The sequence below is a fragment of the Alligator mississippiensis genome, chromosome 6 (genome assembly GCF_030867095.1).
Source record: "Alligator mississippiensis isolate rAllMis1 chromosome 6, rAllMis1, whole genome shotgun sequence".
NCBI classification, from domain to species: Eukaryota; Metazoa; Chordata; order Crocodylia; family Alligatoridae; genus Alligator; species Alligator mississippiensis.
The window spans coordinates 82,313,224-82,329,442 of record NC_081829.1 but is presented as its reverse complement, the minus strand read 5'-3'; the positions used below and the strand labels follow the sequence as shown (position 1 = coordinate 82,329,442).

The 16,219-nt window shown below is 47.4% G+C and overlaps 1 protein-coding gene across 5 annotated transcripts in view; it reads right to left on the bottom strand.

The window, feature by feature from the left end:
* Positions 1 to 16,219, bottom strand: part of CTBP2 (C-terminal binding protein 2) — a 263,869-nt gene that overhangs the window by 104,479 nt on the left and 143,171 nt on the right. Inside the window, exon 1 of one of the 5 annotated variants that reach the window (XM_019482849.2) lies at positions 15,612 to 15,677. The exons of the other annotated variants lie outside the window; for them this stretch is intronic. The gene's annotated coding sequence lies outside the window, so the exon portion shown is untranslated. Of the gene's footprint in view, positions 1 to 15,611; positions 15,678 to 16,219 lie in introns of those variants that run through there. 5 annotated transcript variants of the gene reach the window in all.

The window sequence follows — 16,219 nt, the reverse complement described above, 5'->3', positions numbered from 1 at the left end:
TAAGTAGATCAACACATCTCAGACCAATGCAACGGGAAAAAGGGTTTTGGTGGATCACCCAACCTCCTTGCAATAAAATTATGGGGGAAAAAAGAGATCAGTAATCGTTCTGGATTATTGGCTGAAGTTGACAGGTTTTTCTTTTAAACTAAGAGCAAGATATATTGAGACTTCAAATAAAATTAAGCTAAATTAATGCTGTTAGCTAAATGATCTACATGCAAATTGTCAGTAAGGAAATATGACACCCACTGAAGCTTAAGGCAACACAAGTTCATATACAATTCTAAGAAGTTCATTCTTGAATAAAACTCTTTAATTAACGAAAAAATTATACAAGTCAAAATATCACTGTTCGGACATTAAGGTGCATTGCATGTATTCATGGGTACTGAACTACATACATACTTTTAAGACATGAGTGTCCAACACACAATCCAGGGGCCGTATCGAGCCTGTGGAGCTGTTATTCAGCCCTTAGGATTGCCCCACTGACCCACATACTGTGCTGGCCAGCCCCAAACCACCTGTGATACTCACTGGGACTGGGTCTGGGGCTGTAGTATCCACAGTGCTCATTCAGACAAGTTCTCAGACCAGCCTGGGTGGGTGCCGCATGTGCTGAATCAGGCACGCAGGTGAGAGGTTGTGAACCTGACCCAGCCTCTGGCCCAGCCCCATGTCACTCATCTGGTCCATGGGGCCAGATTAATTTGACACTCATGCTTAAAAGAAAGCTTTGTAATGCATTTCTCTGAAACTTAATTTTAGGGTAGCCTGATGTCCAACTCCTTTCAAAATATTTAGTATTAGATGTATTTTGAAGAAATGAACCCAAGCCTAAAATACCGAATACAAATCCAAACTTCTTCTAAAATTCAATTCCTACCCACAGCCCCCTGCCTCCCCAGCCCTGCTGGATGGGGCCCCCAGCTGCGAGGGCTACAGGGCCAGGGTCCCTGGTCCACAGCCCCCTGGCCCTGGCAGGAGGCAGTGGCTGCTGCAGCAGAGCGAAGCCTGACTCTCCCTTCCCCTCTCCCCGCTGTGGGCTTGGATGGGTGGGGGCAGCTTCCTGCTGCTGCGTACACTCCTGCGGGGAGGGGACAGACGGGGGATGGACCTGTGACTCCCAGGTCTGTGCATGGGGCAGGGATGGGCTGCCAGCTGCAGGCTTTGGCTCCGTGCCCTGCTGTCCTCTCCCGGGGCCTCCACAGCCCAGTGGGTGCAACCCAGCACTACAGGGAACAGCAGGGCCACGCGAGGAAGCTGCTTGTCACTGTGGGCTCTGCACTGCCCTGATGATGCATACCCTGCATGTGTGGCAGCAGCGAGGGACACGATCTTGTGCTGCTGCCCCTGCTGCAAGGGATGTGTCACCAGGACAGTGTGCAGCTCACAGCAGCAAGCAGCTTCCCCATGCAGCCCCACTGTGCCCTGTAGTGCTAGGTTGCACCCACTGGGCTGTGGAGACCCCAGGGGAGGGCAGCAGGGCAGGGAGCCTGAGCCCACATCAGGCAGCTCGTGCCCGCTCCCACATACAAATCTGGAGGGCATGGCCCCCCCCATGCCTCCGGGGAGTGTGCACAGCAGTGGAAAGCTGGTCCCACCTTCTCCACCCCCCAGATGAGCTGCCTGCAGCCCCGTCCCAGATGCAAGACCCATGCACCGCCCACCTGGGCAGCAGCTTCAGCCCAGTCCCAGCTCTGCCCAATTCATTCCCTCCCCCAACTCCCTACAGGGCCTCAATCTCGACCCCACCCCCACTTACCTACAAGAGCTGCTCTCCAGGCTGCCCGACTGCCCTCCTCCCGCTCCCTCCCAGCCCCCTGAGGCTGGAACTGCAGAGAGCTCTTTGCAAAACTGCAAAATCCACAGGTTTCCCTGCTAAAATGAGAAATCTGCGTTTTCCTGGGGTAAAAGGGGAAATCTGTTTTTTTCTCCGTTTTCCCTTGGAAAATGGAAAACCCAAATCCCTGGTGATAAATAAGGATATATATTATTCAAATTTGCTACAGAAAACAAATAATTTTCAAACCGAGTCTCTGTAACGACTTGGACGATGTAACATGATTATTGCTGACCTGACATGAATTAAAGTATGTTTACATTTTATTGTGAGAGGCAAGAATGCTTGTGGGTGGTATCTTTTATTGGACCAACTGTATGGTTGGGATATGCACAGGCAAGCTTTCACGTACCACACAGTACCCTTCCTCAGGCCATTGGGAAAGAAGCAGATGTAACAAAGCTAAGCATCAGATGGAACAAAAGCTTGTACAACAGATTGTTTGGGAAAGTCGCTGTCACCTGTGAAGTGCAGAGTCGAGTATCAGGTAGATCAGGGGTTGGTAACCATTTGCTATTGAGAGCTGCTGATTGCAATGCAGGCCACCTGCCCCACAGCGATCAGAAGACATTGCAAAAAGAACAGATAGAAAAAGGCAGGCACTAGGACCCCAGGGGTGCATCCCCTCCTGCCACAGACAGAATAAACCTAACCTGACAGGCAGCAGGACCCAGGGGGATGACTTCTCTGCCACTGTGGTTAGAGCATGCTGCTGACTCCCTGAGCTGCCGAGGGCCAAATCTATTCATGGGCCAGATCCACCCTGCGGGCCATAGGTTGCCATCCCCTGACATAGATTATAATGGACAGTGAAGTCATTGTCTATGTTAAATTTCTGGTACTTAGGCCCCTGGTAAGCGTGCAATTAAAGGAGCAATGGGATGTGATGTGTGATCCCCACAACTGCACCTCCTGCCATGCCACAAGTGCCCATCATCCCATATTGCTGGGTAAGGGGGAGCTCAGGAGTCTTATCCTGAGCTCCCCCTGCACTGGCAAATAGCAAGCTCCCAGGGAAGTGCATGGTGTGCCCTTGAGGGCATGGTGTGCCCTTGAGGTTCCCACCAACAGGGGCACACCATGTGTTGCTGCAGCTGAGGACCCCATTCGGTCATCCGGACTCCCAGCTGCATGGGTGCACCATCAGCTGATCCACCATTAAATAAATTAACATGTGGCCAAGTAACTACTTAAGGCATGATTAGCTGGTTAAGTGTAATGTGTGCCAGAGCATTACTGTCCAACAGGCTAATGAATCTCTGTTCCCATGCTTATCTTATAAAGGCATTGGGCAGATTTCCTTTGAGCACAAGAACAGTTGTGTGAGTTCAAACATGGAATAATTTCCCTATGGAAAATGTTCTCCTACCTCCTTCTAGTGTCTCTGTCCTCGATCTTTTTTGGTACTCATTCATTCTGGTGCAGAGTTTTTCTCTGATTTCATCCACGTATCACCCACAATAATTCTTGACTCTCGCTTATTTGCTGGACCATCATGGCAATAACATCATCTTAACATTACCATACATTTTATTCATAGTTATTAAGCCAAATTGAAGGGTTTTTTTACTTTTGCAACAGAAAATAAGAATGTGATGTTCACTTTTGTAAAAGTCAAACTTCATGGAAGGTATCCACCCTCCAAGCTGTGTATCGTGCTCCTCACAAGAGAAAGACACAATTTAGACATATTAAACACAAAAGAGATTATTCATTCTGGAAGCTGGGCATACAGAGATCCCATCGTTTTCCCAAACGCTCTAATTTAGCATTTGAGAATTGCAATCAGTGCTGTAGAATGCCACTAAAGAGAGTCTTTTAGGTTGAATTCTACCTTCTCCCAAAATATAAGTAACTTTTACATGCAATGTATAATTTAGCACATAGGGGAAAAATTACAGGTGCTATAATGTATTATTAATCCATAGACAAAATAATTTAAATGGAAAGAGAAACGAGGATGAAAAATAAGATAGTGGGATAGAGATCATTATTTAACCTCAAGGAGTTAATCACATGAGGCTGTAGCACTTGCTACATGAAACTGGACTCAAGAAGTGGAAACTTGGTCACATTACTAGGGAAGAATGTAAGAATACTGCATGGGTACAGAAGGAATAGGCTAAGCCTTTGGTTATTCTCTTTGGACATTGGGTGATGTCTCAGATGAGCGAAAAGTGGCAAATATGGTGCTCATCTTTAAGAAAGGAAAGATTGAGGATCCCAGGAATTACAGAGCAGCCAGTAGGACCCTTATACCTGGAAGGATCATGGAGCAGGTCCTCAAGGATTCTACTGTGAAACACCTGGGGAAGAACAACGTAGTCAGGAAGAGCCAACATGGATTCACCACGAGCAAGTCATGCCTAGCCAACCTGATTTCCTTCTATGATTAGGTGAGAGGCTCTGTGGATGGGGGAAGAGCAGTGGATGTGATGCATCTTGACTTCATTACCACTTTCGACACTGTCCCCTATAACATTCTCATTACCAAACTAGAGAAATACAGACTAGATGGAAGTACTGTAGGTTGGACAAATAACTGGTTGGATCATCATACTCAACAAGCAATTATCACTGGCTCAGTGTCTTGTTGGCAGAAAGTATCAAGTAGGGCTCCCCAGGGGTCTGTCCTGTTCTGGCATCATTTAAAATCTTCATTAATGGGTTGGACGATAGGATCGAGTGCTCGCTTAGCAAATCTGTAGATGATGCCAAGTTGGGTGGAGTTGCACACTTCGTAGGGTACTGTTAAATTCCAGAATGAGCTGGATAGACTGGAGAAATGTTTCTCACTCAATCAAATGAAAGGAACAAGTGCAAAGTCGTGTACTTGGGATAGAATAATTGCATGCGCAAATACAGGCTGGGGAATAACTTGATAGGCTGCAATACCGCAGAGAAAGATTTGGGGGTTACAGTAGATTATATGCTGAATTATGACCAACAGTGTGCTCTTATTGCAAAGAAACTCAGCAGCATACAGGGTTGAATTAATAGGAGTGTCACTTGCAAATCAAGGGAAGTGATTTTTCTGCTCTATTCAGCATTGGTGAAGCATTCTGTGGAGCACCGTGTCCAGTTTTGGGCCCCACACTTCAAGAAGGATGTGAACAGATTGGAAAGAGTCCAGTACAGAGTGACAAAAATCATTAGGGTCCTGGGAGAATGACTAATGCTAAAAGGCTGGGAGAACTTGTATTATTTAGTTTGGAGAAGAGAAGACCGAGGGAGGTTCTGATAACAGTTTTCAAATACCTGAATGGCAATTATGGGGATAATTTGAGATGAGCTTTTCTCTGAGGCCACAGGGGACAGGAGTAGGAGATGCAGTGAGAAAATTTTGGTTGGAGACAAGGAGAAACTTTCTGACCATGAGCGTAGTCAAGCATTGGAACAGATTACCCAGAGAAACTGTGGAATCTCCATTCCTGGAAATATTCAAGAACAGGTTAAATGGATATTTGGCTAGGATGTTTTTTGTCAAGGATGATCCTGCCTTGAGCACGGGACTGCACAGAATGACTTAATGAGATCCCATTTAGCCCTACTTTCCTATGTTCCTAACCAAAATTTTAAAGTCAGTCCACCACATCCTTCAGCTGCTGTAAACCAACAAAGAGGATCTGACACTATCTTTTCCTCTTCTTTAGACAAAACTTGGTAAGCTGTACTTCCTAATAAGTCTTTTGATTTGAATAAGAATTTAAAAGTTTTAATGGAGCAAAGGGAAGTCCTGTAGAATAAATCATGTTCAGGGAACAAAGGGAACAAGAAAAGTTCTGTATTTATTGTATTTACTCAACTACAGCATGAACCTGAATGTAAGACAATCCCCCAATAGTTAGATTCTATACTGTGGCAGGGCACTGTGTGTTCCTGCCACTTTAAGGGCCTGGGGATGGCAGCCACCAGGTGCCTGATGAGGGCAGCCATTTTGGAATCACGGGCTGCCCATTTAAACAGGGCAGTTGTGCTGCTGGGGGCCAGGCAACAACACTGTCTGGCTGCAGAGCTGTGGGTATCATCTGGAGGTAAGGGAGGAGCTGTAGGGGATGGTCAGGAGGCTCCTGGTCCTGGGTACGACCTAAAACTGCACCCTGCCAGGAGTGGGTGCCTGGTGGGGCCCCCAGGAAATGCCAGGCCAGTTACCACCCCAGTGAAAGGCAGGTTGGGGCACCTTAACCCCTAGCCCCCACAACCAGGTGGGTAACCCCTTTGTTTGTAGGGCCTGAACGGCAGACCCAAGGGGAGAGAGAGGGGCTAGAGACTTGGACCTGACTGACAGAGTACCCTTGACTGGCCCATGCTGGGGCCAGGACCAGGATGGTCAAAAGGGCCAGGGACCCACCGCGAGGGACGCCCAGAGCTGAGGGCCTGGGGTCCCGACTGGCCTGGAGGTGGGCCAGGGCTGGTAGCCAAAGGTCCCGGGGGGACCACACCCGAGAGGGGAAAATAGTTCCAGGGAGTTAAATAGCTGAATGAAGGCGGGGTAGGCCACCTGAATGGAGGGATCTTGGAGGGGTCCTGATAGAAGGATTCTGGGGCCCAGTGTGGGGCCAGTGATGATAAGAACACCTAGAGGCCATCTGCAAGGCTTGGGCTGCGGTGTAGGGGAGGAAAGGAGCCACAGACAGCACCCCCTGACATCGGGGAAGGAAATGGGCAGCCTCCTGCTTAACTGACATCTATTAATCAATTAACATCAAAGCGTGGTGGGCGAGAAGGCGGGCGGTTGGCCCAGGAACAGGTGGACGGGCCACTCTGAGAACGGCCCCGAGCAGGCCCCCTGTTACTTATACAAAGAAAATGTATACTTTTTTATAGTTTTCTATGTATGGAATCTAATTATTGGAGGATCATCTTAAATTCATCCCCCCTAACTACTGCAGGTGGTGGGAGGAGAGGTGATGAGTGGGGCGGTAATGGGGCAGGCAGCAGGGGACAGATAGTGGTGGAGTCAGTAGAGAAGGCATGTAGTAGGGCAGATAGGGAGGCATTAATGGGGCAGGCAGCATGGAAGTGTGTGGGGGGGGGGGGAGGCAAGCAACTTACCCCCTACTGCGCCTGACCCCTCTCTGCAGCCTCAGGTTGCCCTGATTCTCCCTTCCGATCCCTCCTTCCATGCCGCTTCTGCCACCCATAGCCCCAGGTCCCCCTCACTTCCTCCCATCTCCCCCCCTCCCCTCACACGTCTCTCCTCCCACACCTGTCCCTCAAGCCCCCTAACTCCTCCTTACCTTTGCTCTGCACTGGCAGGCTCCATCCCTGCTACAGCCAGAAGCATGAAGCATGGCTTCAGCCCTCCCCATAGCAGCAGGGTGGCCTCCATAGCAGCAGAAGGGGAAAGAGATGAAAAAGTGATGGTGGTGGGGGGGGGGGGGTCGAAAGGGTGGAGTCAGCAGGGGAAGAAGAATCTGCAGCTGGGATGGAGCCTGCCAGTACAGAGCAAAAGTGAGGAGTGCAGCAGAGGGGGGGAGAGAAGAAAGTGTGTGTGGGGGGGGAGGGGGGCAGGGGAGAGTAGGGGCTGTGGGGGAGGAATGACAGTGTATGAAGAGGGAGTGGATGGGGTGGGTGGCGGTGGGGCAGAGAGCAGCTATGGCTCTGGCTCTAGCTGCAACCCCAACTCCAGGTTGTGGTTGGAGGCATAGCAGGTCCCTTCCCCCACCTCCCCACACTGCTTCATGCTAGACTGTAAGATTAGGGTCCCCCCCCCATATGAAATGGTTGGGGGGAACTCATCTTCTAATCAAGTAAATATGGAATATTAAACAAGTAATTTTTACCAAGATTAGTAAGTTTTTCCATACTTGATAACATCTTTAAGTCATTGTTTCTTGTTGAATGACTAGTGGCAGTAAGGATTTCCTGAGCTATTTTTTATTCCTGAAACAGTAAAATTTAATATTATAAGGTGCTACTTGGCATTCAAATTTGCAAACATGGAAAAAAAATTCTCCACCCAGATTTGAAATATATCCTATTTTGGAAGTTTCAGGTTTCAAATATACCCAAAATACCTATTGGTACCTACTACTACCTATTGGTATTTTGGTATGTTTAAATATATACTTATTAGCACAGTTTCAAAGTCACGGGATCTGGAGACAGCAATTTTCAAATGTATTTCTGTGTTCACTTAACTTCAGTTGGCTCAAACAAACAAAAAATGCTGATTTTTCTGAAACAGAGATGCTGAGCTTTAAAAGAATTAGGCTTATGACTTCACTATGTACCATAATTACTCATAACTAATTACTACTCACAAAATACTGAATTAAAAAGAACATCAATGATGCAAAGTGAAACAACCGAATATTAGGAAATATGAAATATTAAATTTGCCTGTGTGACCTTAATTTAACCCTCTTCTCAACATACATTATGGTACAGTCTTTCGTTACATAATCACTTGGATCTATTTGCTGGGTTTTCCATTTACCACAAAAAAATGTGGCAAAATGTGGATTTTCACCTTTAAAGGAGAAAAACCTGAGAAACTGCTGCTTGGGGCTGGGGGGGGAGCAGGAGGCACATGGCAGTCAGGCAGTGTAGTAGATAGCAGCTCCTGCAGCTCCTTCCAGGTAAGAATGTAGGAGAGGGGAGCCATAGGCAACGTGTCTGGGGGGTGGGGGCATAGGCAATGAATGGGGGATGGGGGGGCCACATGGCCCCTAGTTTTCTGTACCCACACAGTGGGGCACGGAGTTGTAACCTGGCTGGACCAGCTCTGGGCAGAAGCTGCATCTGCAGCCCAGCAGGTAAGACTTGGCGTAGGAGGAAGCGCTGTGCTCCCATGGCCGCCAAGGTGAGGTGTCCCTTACCTGTCTGGCAGCAGCAGGGGGCACAGCTCCATGCTGCTGCTCCTCACCTTGTTGGCCATGGTGGCACAGTGCTCCCTCCTACACTAGGTCCCACCTGCTGGGCTGCAGAAGCAGCTCCTGCCTGGAGCTAGTTTGGCCAGGATGCAGTGCCATGCCATGCTGTGGGTGCAGAAATCTAGAGGGGCACATGCCCCCACTGCACGTCACCTGTGCCTACACCCTCCCTTTCCCACATACCCAGCTCATTCCCCACACAGCCACCCCATCTCTCACACACTGGGGGCTGGGACCTCAGGGTGGGGGCAGCAGGTTGGGAGTTAGGGGCACCAGCAGGGCTGGTGGGGGGAAGACTGTGGGTTGGGAGTGAAGGGCACTGGCAGGGCTGGGGGTGGGAGACTTGGGGCTGGGAGTGAGGGGCGACAGCATGGGAAGAGGCAGGGGCCGGGCCAGGGGAACAGCATATAGGGGCTGCTCAGTGCCACAAAGAAGCAAGAGGAGGAGGGTGTGGATGGCAGCAGCTGCAGCTGGACCCCCATCATGGTGAGCACAGGGGGCAGGGGGAGTTCTGATTTTCTATTATTTAAAAAAAACCCCAAATCAAACATCAAAATATATAGGTATTTAGAATGTATTTTATTATAATGACTGAGGCACTGGTAGACTTCCAAATTGCTTTAAAATGGTAAATATATCAATAAGCGTTGTGTTCAACTGATACCTATATATAGTGGTGTTTCATTTTAATTGCAGAAAAACATGGGGGGGAGGGGATTAATCAAAACATTTTGGATTTTTAAACGGAGAAAATCAGGATCCCTGATGATCGCATACTGTTTTTTTCCATAAAAACCATCCTCTGTTTGTTGCAAAACGAACCATAGGAATACAATATTTTATTTATCCTCACTGTTCAGTGTGCATCTCCAAACTTTAGCTGCGCCCTATTAAATCCTGTTCTGAAGACAGAAGTATTAATTACTGCACAGGCTTTTCCTATGGACCGTATATTTATAATAACCAATTGGTTCACCAACATTCATGATAATATATTCAGAACACCTGTATATGATGAAGTAGTATAATTACTTCACGTTACAGATGGGGGACTAAAATAAAGAATGCGTGAAAAGTATCCATTAGTATAGACCCAATTTGAGACACTTAGGGCCCAGTTTTTCCAATGTACTTAGCAGGATAGTTCATATTACATTGCACTTTATATATTCAGAGCAGAGTCACATTCACTTCAGCTGTGGTTACAAGCACTCAGCAGAAAATGCAGAATGCACGATTAATGCACTCCTCTGAAATGCCTTGCCTAGAATCATGTAGAAAACTCCCCAGCAAAGGCAGGCATAGATTCAGTCCTCCCAGGCAAGGGCCAACTGCCTTAATTATGAAGCTGTTCTTTCTCCTCCTGCAATCCCTTGCCTCATCTACTACACACCTTCCAACTTCTGCAAAAACCAAGGCAAGAAGCCTATAAGCAAGTCTCCATCACTACACACCCTTGATTCATCCCTGGAGCACAGAACATCCTGTGCACTGAATACACAATACGGTGGAAAAAGGTAAAATATATTTACTTCCCTATAAGTTGTCCTTCCTTGAAGTTGGTACCCAGTGGTATGGAATCCATTATGACTAGATTATTTCCCATCTGAGCACAGAGGTTCATCTATTTTTTTTTTTTTTTTAAAAGAGAACTCCCTTGGTATGACTACACTGTAGTGGGGCACAGAAGTAGCCAAGCTTCTCAGCAGGGCTAATTACATTGAGCAGTGCCTTGTGAATGCATCTATGCTGCATACTATACCCAGGCTAACTTGTTCTGCAATGTGACTTCATTGTGCCATGCAAAGATATTGTCCAACTCCCAGACAAATCTAAGATTAAAAGATAAACTATAACTTGTAAAATTTTAATCATCTCCAGGAACAATATTTTATTTATTCAGTTATTATACCAAAAAATGGAAATGAAGACTTAGGCAAAATCAGATCCCAGAATGAAGACAGCCCCAAATTTCTCCATTTCTCTCCAGTAATGGTCCATAAGGGAAAGAAGGATTGAGATGTTTCCCTTCTAACTACAAAATTAGGTAATGTGTTGGTAGGGTCTCATGCAGCACCAAGAGCCCATTTCAAAGAAGGAAAAACTAGGTATGGGTAAGTGAAGTTTTCCTTTCTTGCTAATGGCACTTAGTACACCATAATCTATTGCAAGGGAGAAGAAGCTAGTAGAGAAGTCAATCTCCAAACATGAGAGAGAAACTTAGATTTGAACCAAGACGACAATAAAGAGCTCTTGTGTTCAAGATGGTCTGTTTATTTCTTTTCTTCTTCTGAAAACATGAAGGGGTTTAATGAAGGAAAGGTTCAGAGATTACCTGAAGTACTGTATCATTCTCTCAGTCTCCTGACAGCATCTCTATAGAGACACATCTTTAAGAACCTGGGATGTGTGATGGCTCTGTAAACAAGAATGGGGGGAGGGCTGGAGGGTCTACCTGTGAAAGAAATATGCTACACATTTCCTAAGCACAAAGTGAGAGTGCAAAGTCCTGCATTTGGGATGGAGTAACTGCATACACACACACAAGACAGGGAATCACCAGCTAGGCTGCAGTACTGAGGAGAAGGACCTGGGGGTTACAGTGGACCAGGGCTACTCAACTCCTTCACCCTCTGATGCTATTCCCCTGCTGCCAAATTTCCAGACCCATGGGGAAGCGCAGGCCCTGGGCAACCAATCCTAGTGTGTAGGACTGGGGGTTGGGGGGAGGGAGAGAGGAAGGGGGTAGCTTCAGGCCCCAAGGTCCAATCCCAGGATGCTGGAGCAGTCTCAGGTCCCAGCGCCCAATCCTGGTCTGGGGGCCTGGGAGGGAGAGGTGCCAAGCCCTTGGGGCCCAATTCTCGCGTGTGGGAGCAGGAAGTGGGTAGTGCCAGGCTGCCAGGGCGCAATCCTGGGGTTTGGGGTGGGCCCCTGGGGCCCAATCCTGGTGCACAGGGCAGGGAGGGGGTGGTGCTGGGCCCCAGGGCCCAATCTTGGCATATGGGGCTTGATCTGGCCCATGGATTGGCCCAGCTCCACTCATCTGGCTCACTAAAACAAAAAGTTGGGCCAAAGGAATAGACTGTAAGTACTGCATTCGACTGGAAAATGAATATAAGCTAAAAGCATGTTCTTGTTGCAACCCCCCCCCCCCAACAGAATAATGGGTTTAATTAATAAGATTGTCACCTGCAAAACAAGGGAAGTGATTTTTCTGCTCTATTCTACACTGGTGAGCCTCCCCCCCCCAGTACTATGATCAGTTTTGGGTCTCACACTTCAAGAAGTATATGGATAGATTGGAAAGAGTATAGTACAGAGCAACCAAAATGATGAGAGACCCAGGAAACAAGATTTATGAGGAAAAGATGAGAAAAATTGGATTATTTAGTCTAGAGAAGAGAAGACCAAGGGGGATTTGATAACAGTCTTCAAATACCTGATGGATGATTATGGAGAGGATTGAGATGAGTTTTTCTCTGAGGCCATAGGAGACAGGACTAGAAGCAATGGCCTCAAGATGCAGCAGAGGAAATTTAGGCTGGAGATTAGGAGGAACTTTCTAACTATATGGGTAGTCAAGCATTGGAACAGGCTACCTAGAGAGATTGTGCAATCTTTATCCTTGGAAATTTTCAAGAACACATTCAGCAAACAACTGGCTGGCATGGTTTAGTCAGGGACAATCCTGATTTCAGCAAAGGGCTGGACTAAATGACCTTGCGAGGTAACTTCTAGCCCCACTTTCCTATGGTATTAATACTAGGGCTTGGAATACAATATGTAGTAATACTGAGACATCCTTTGTTTATGTAGTAATGTCCTGTGGCTCTGCAAATGCTAAAAGTCACGGAAGCAGTTTTTGTGTATTTTCCTCCTTAATGCTGATCTTGGTCTGTGCAGGATTACAAGTCCTTTGGAATTGGCAGGCTGATCATGTGAGCGACTAGACCAGTGATTCTCAGCTGCAGTCTCACAACACCCTAGGGTGCCACGAGATCCTTTCAAGCATGCCACGGAGTGCTGTGGAATATTAAAGCAAACTATGTGGGCAAACACCTACATGTGCTGTATCTGATAAACCCAGAGATTTTAAGTAGGAATCCACTGTGTGGTGGAAACGTTCTGAAAACTTTCTGACCTTTTGTGATGTTTCTGAGTTCTTTGCAACAGAAGCATTGCTCTATTTCTGAAAACAGAACAACAGGATGCAAAAGCTAAGAGCAGGCATTTTCCGAGAGGACATCTTGAGTCTAAGAGAGGTGCACTGAGTCTAGTAAAGTTGAGAATCACTGAACTAAATGCTCTCAAAAATTTTGCCTGGATGAAAGTTGCTGTCAGGGTTAATAAAATGGTCAAACTGGCACGCATAAAGCTGCTAAAGCTACTTGGATTATGGCGGCTTGAACTGGAACAATGCTACCCTGGTAAGACTCCAGTATTCATGCATGTATGATGCTGCACTAAGGGTAGACAACCTGCTTTCAGTTGTAGAGCCCACCCTAACTGCATGTAAAGTAGCCAGTTTAGGGCAGCGCTGAGAAGGTCCCATTGGCTCCATCTATCACCAGAATATACTGGCATGTGCACAGCAGTGCACTAAGCCAGCTACTCTCCTTTTGGTTTGGAAAGTAGCCAATTTGGAGTGGCACCCAGGGAGGCAACTTGGTTTCCTGATTTTTAAAATTACATTGCAATACTGGGACTTTTTTCAAATGTTTGGTAGTTTTACAGGGCACACTGCAAGGAGAAATGCTTCACTGCACTTCTGCCTGCACATGCCGGCTCCCTTGGTGGTCCACGAAGACATACAAGTTGGCAGAATAGGTTAGGCTGCTTTGCTGCATTGGTAAGAAAAACAAATCAGTAAATGTGACAAAAATACAGACTGGGTTAGATTACTCTCGCCTGAAGTAGCCAAACAGAAACAGACAACCTAATGGTACTGACAGGCTAAAAATATGGGCTAGATCACTCTGCTACCTCCTTGGGGAGGGAAGGGGGAGAAAGGAGTGGCAAACTGGAAGTATGGATTAGGCCTCACATGGGTGAAAGAAAGAACGAGAGGGCTAACTGGTTACTCAGCCTGGGCCCAGCCACTCTGCAAGTAACAATCATTTGAAGGATAAGACTGGGAAGTGGCGGGCTACTTCACGATGTGCAGTATTAGCCTATATCTGAGGGAGGAGACGGAACTGATCAATGCAAGAATCCCTGGGTTAACCTGATGTGATGGAAATTGAAAAATATATGGAGCAGGAGCCAGCTGAGGTTATTTATTAAAACTGTGGTTTTGGTTTCAGAGATTGGGCTGCTCTTAGAGGGACGGAGCCTGGCAGAGCTATGCTGGGGAGCAAGTTCAAGGATCCCACCACAAACAGGTCTGGTACTTGCCTCTCTCCTCAAAGACAAGTCTTTTGCAAAAAAAGTTTTCCACCTACAGAAAGTGAAGGAAGTCACTGGGGAGAAGGAGGATGATAAAATATTTAACAAGCATAGAAAGAACTCCTGTCAGGAAACAGAGGAGAGGCCTCAAGAGACTTTCACTTCTTCAAATAGAAAGCAAAATATTAGGAGTAAGAGGCAGTCAGTTCTCTGAACAACTTCACCTGTTGCCAGTAAATTGTGAAGCTAATCAGAAGTTTAATAAATTAAAAGAAAATAAAAAGGGAGGGGCCAGCATACTTAGAGATGAGTAGGAATAACCCGTAAGCAGCTGGAGGGTGCACATAGAGTGCCCTGGTGAGAGTAAATAGGGGAGGATCATGCAACTCAAGCCCGAATCATGATGCTTAGGCACAAGGGGTAGAGTTCAGGCTGTCCAGACAACCAAATTCTGACCCTGCTGAAGTTTGCAACCTAACCGTATTTTAATGCAGGGGTGTCAAACTCACTGGGCCAGATCCAGGGCCTCCTTGCAGGGCTCGTCACAGGCCAGATCTATCCCAGAGCATAGGGGTAGCTGCCATGGCACCTGCGGCAGTAGTGGTGGGTTCAACAGTAGCGAGGGGTCTGGTGGTGGCAGTGAGGGGTCTCACACCACCAATGACAATGCCTAGCAGGGACAAAAGGCCTCAAATTCTGCAGTGGGCTAAACCCCCCAACTTCCAGTGGTCCACTGGTAGCCCAGAGGGCTGGACAGAGTGGCTCTGCAAGGCCATGTTTGACACCCCTGCTTTAATGAAATTTATTATGTATAAATTTCCAAGGACACTGGAAATAAGTCCAATCACATGAAAATATACTGGGTACCACCGGGATATGAAGCTTTAGATCCACAGGACAGGCCTTTGCTAATAGGAACTGAGAGCAGTAGCATGCTGTCATCCTCTATGTCAGGGGGAACAACCTTTTTAGCAAGCGTGCCACAAAGTAAGCTCCACAACCTCCCCAAGTGCCACTCTGAGCCCCTTCCTCTATTCAATCTGCCACTGCGTTCCCAGCTCTCCATGATCTGCTCCATGCCATGCATGGAGGCTACTTATGCCCTGTGGTACCTGTGTCACAGGGTGGCCATCTCTGCTCTACGTGGCCCAGTCACTAAAGACATCATCTTTGCCAGCTGAATGCTCAGATCCATGAAACCTCCGTTCTTTTTCAGGCTACTAAGCACAGACCCTTCTACCTGTTTCTTCCCAAGCCTGACCACTTCTGCCCAATCCACTCCCTCCTGTCCTTCTGTCTGTCCCAGTCTCCCCATACAGTCAACCCCAGTCTTCCCCTCCAGATTCCTTTTCCCCATCCCAATCTTCCCTGAACTGCAGCGGTCAGTCCCAGACTTCCTCTGTGATCTCCTCACCCCAGTCCCCCAGTTACCCACTCCTCTCCCTAGTGACCTTTCCCAGCCAGTCCCAGTCTCCCTTCCTCCAAGCTTATCTTAGACTTACAGTCTCAGTAGCCTCCTCCTTCCACAGGCTCCTTATTCCAGTAGTCTTTCCCAACTAGTCCCAGTTTCTTCCAACCACCACTCCTTAGGCAAACTCTGTCTTCTTACCACTGGCTCCCAGTCCCTCTCTACTTCAATTTCCTCCAGATTCTGAGTATTTGTTTCCGTCCTGTCCCTTTACTTTCAGTATCCCCGCACCAGCCACCGGCATTGTTCCCTCCACCCCTCCCACCATCTCTGCCAACTCATTCTCTGCGAATTCTTGTCCAGCCAGTCCCAGCCTCCACCCTGGCTCCTTATCTTAATTCATCATCTCCACTGCTGCAGGTCTGGCCACTGTATTCACGTTAGGCAGCTTCCTCCTTTACACTGATTGGGACTCCAGTAGCAGAAGCAGTGATAGCGCAGGAGAGAACGTCTCCACGCTGTCAGCGCACAGAGCTGCAACAGCCAGGAGTATGCTCAGGGCAGAGAGACTCTTTCAGAGACTTCAGCTGCCAAACAAATCTCTAATGGGCATGTGCTAACTTTTTTTTTTCCCCCACAGGCTTATAAACTTGATCAATTTGACCAGGTTTACTAGACAATATAGAGGCAATAGAGATTCTC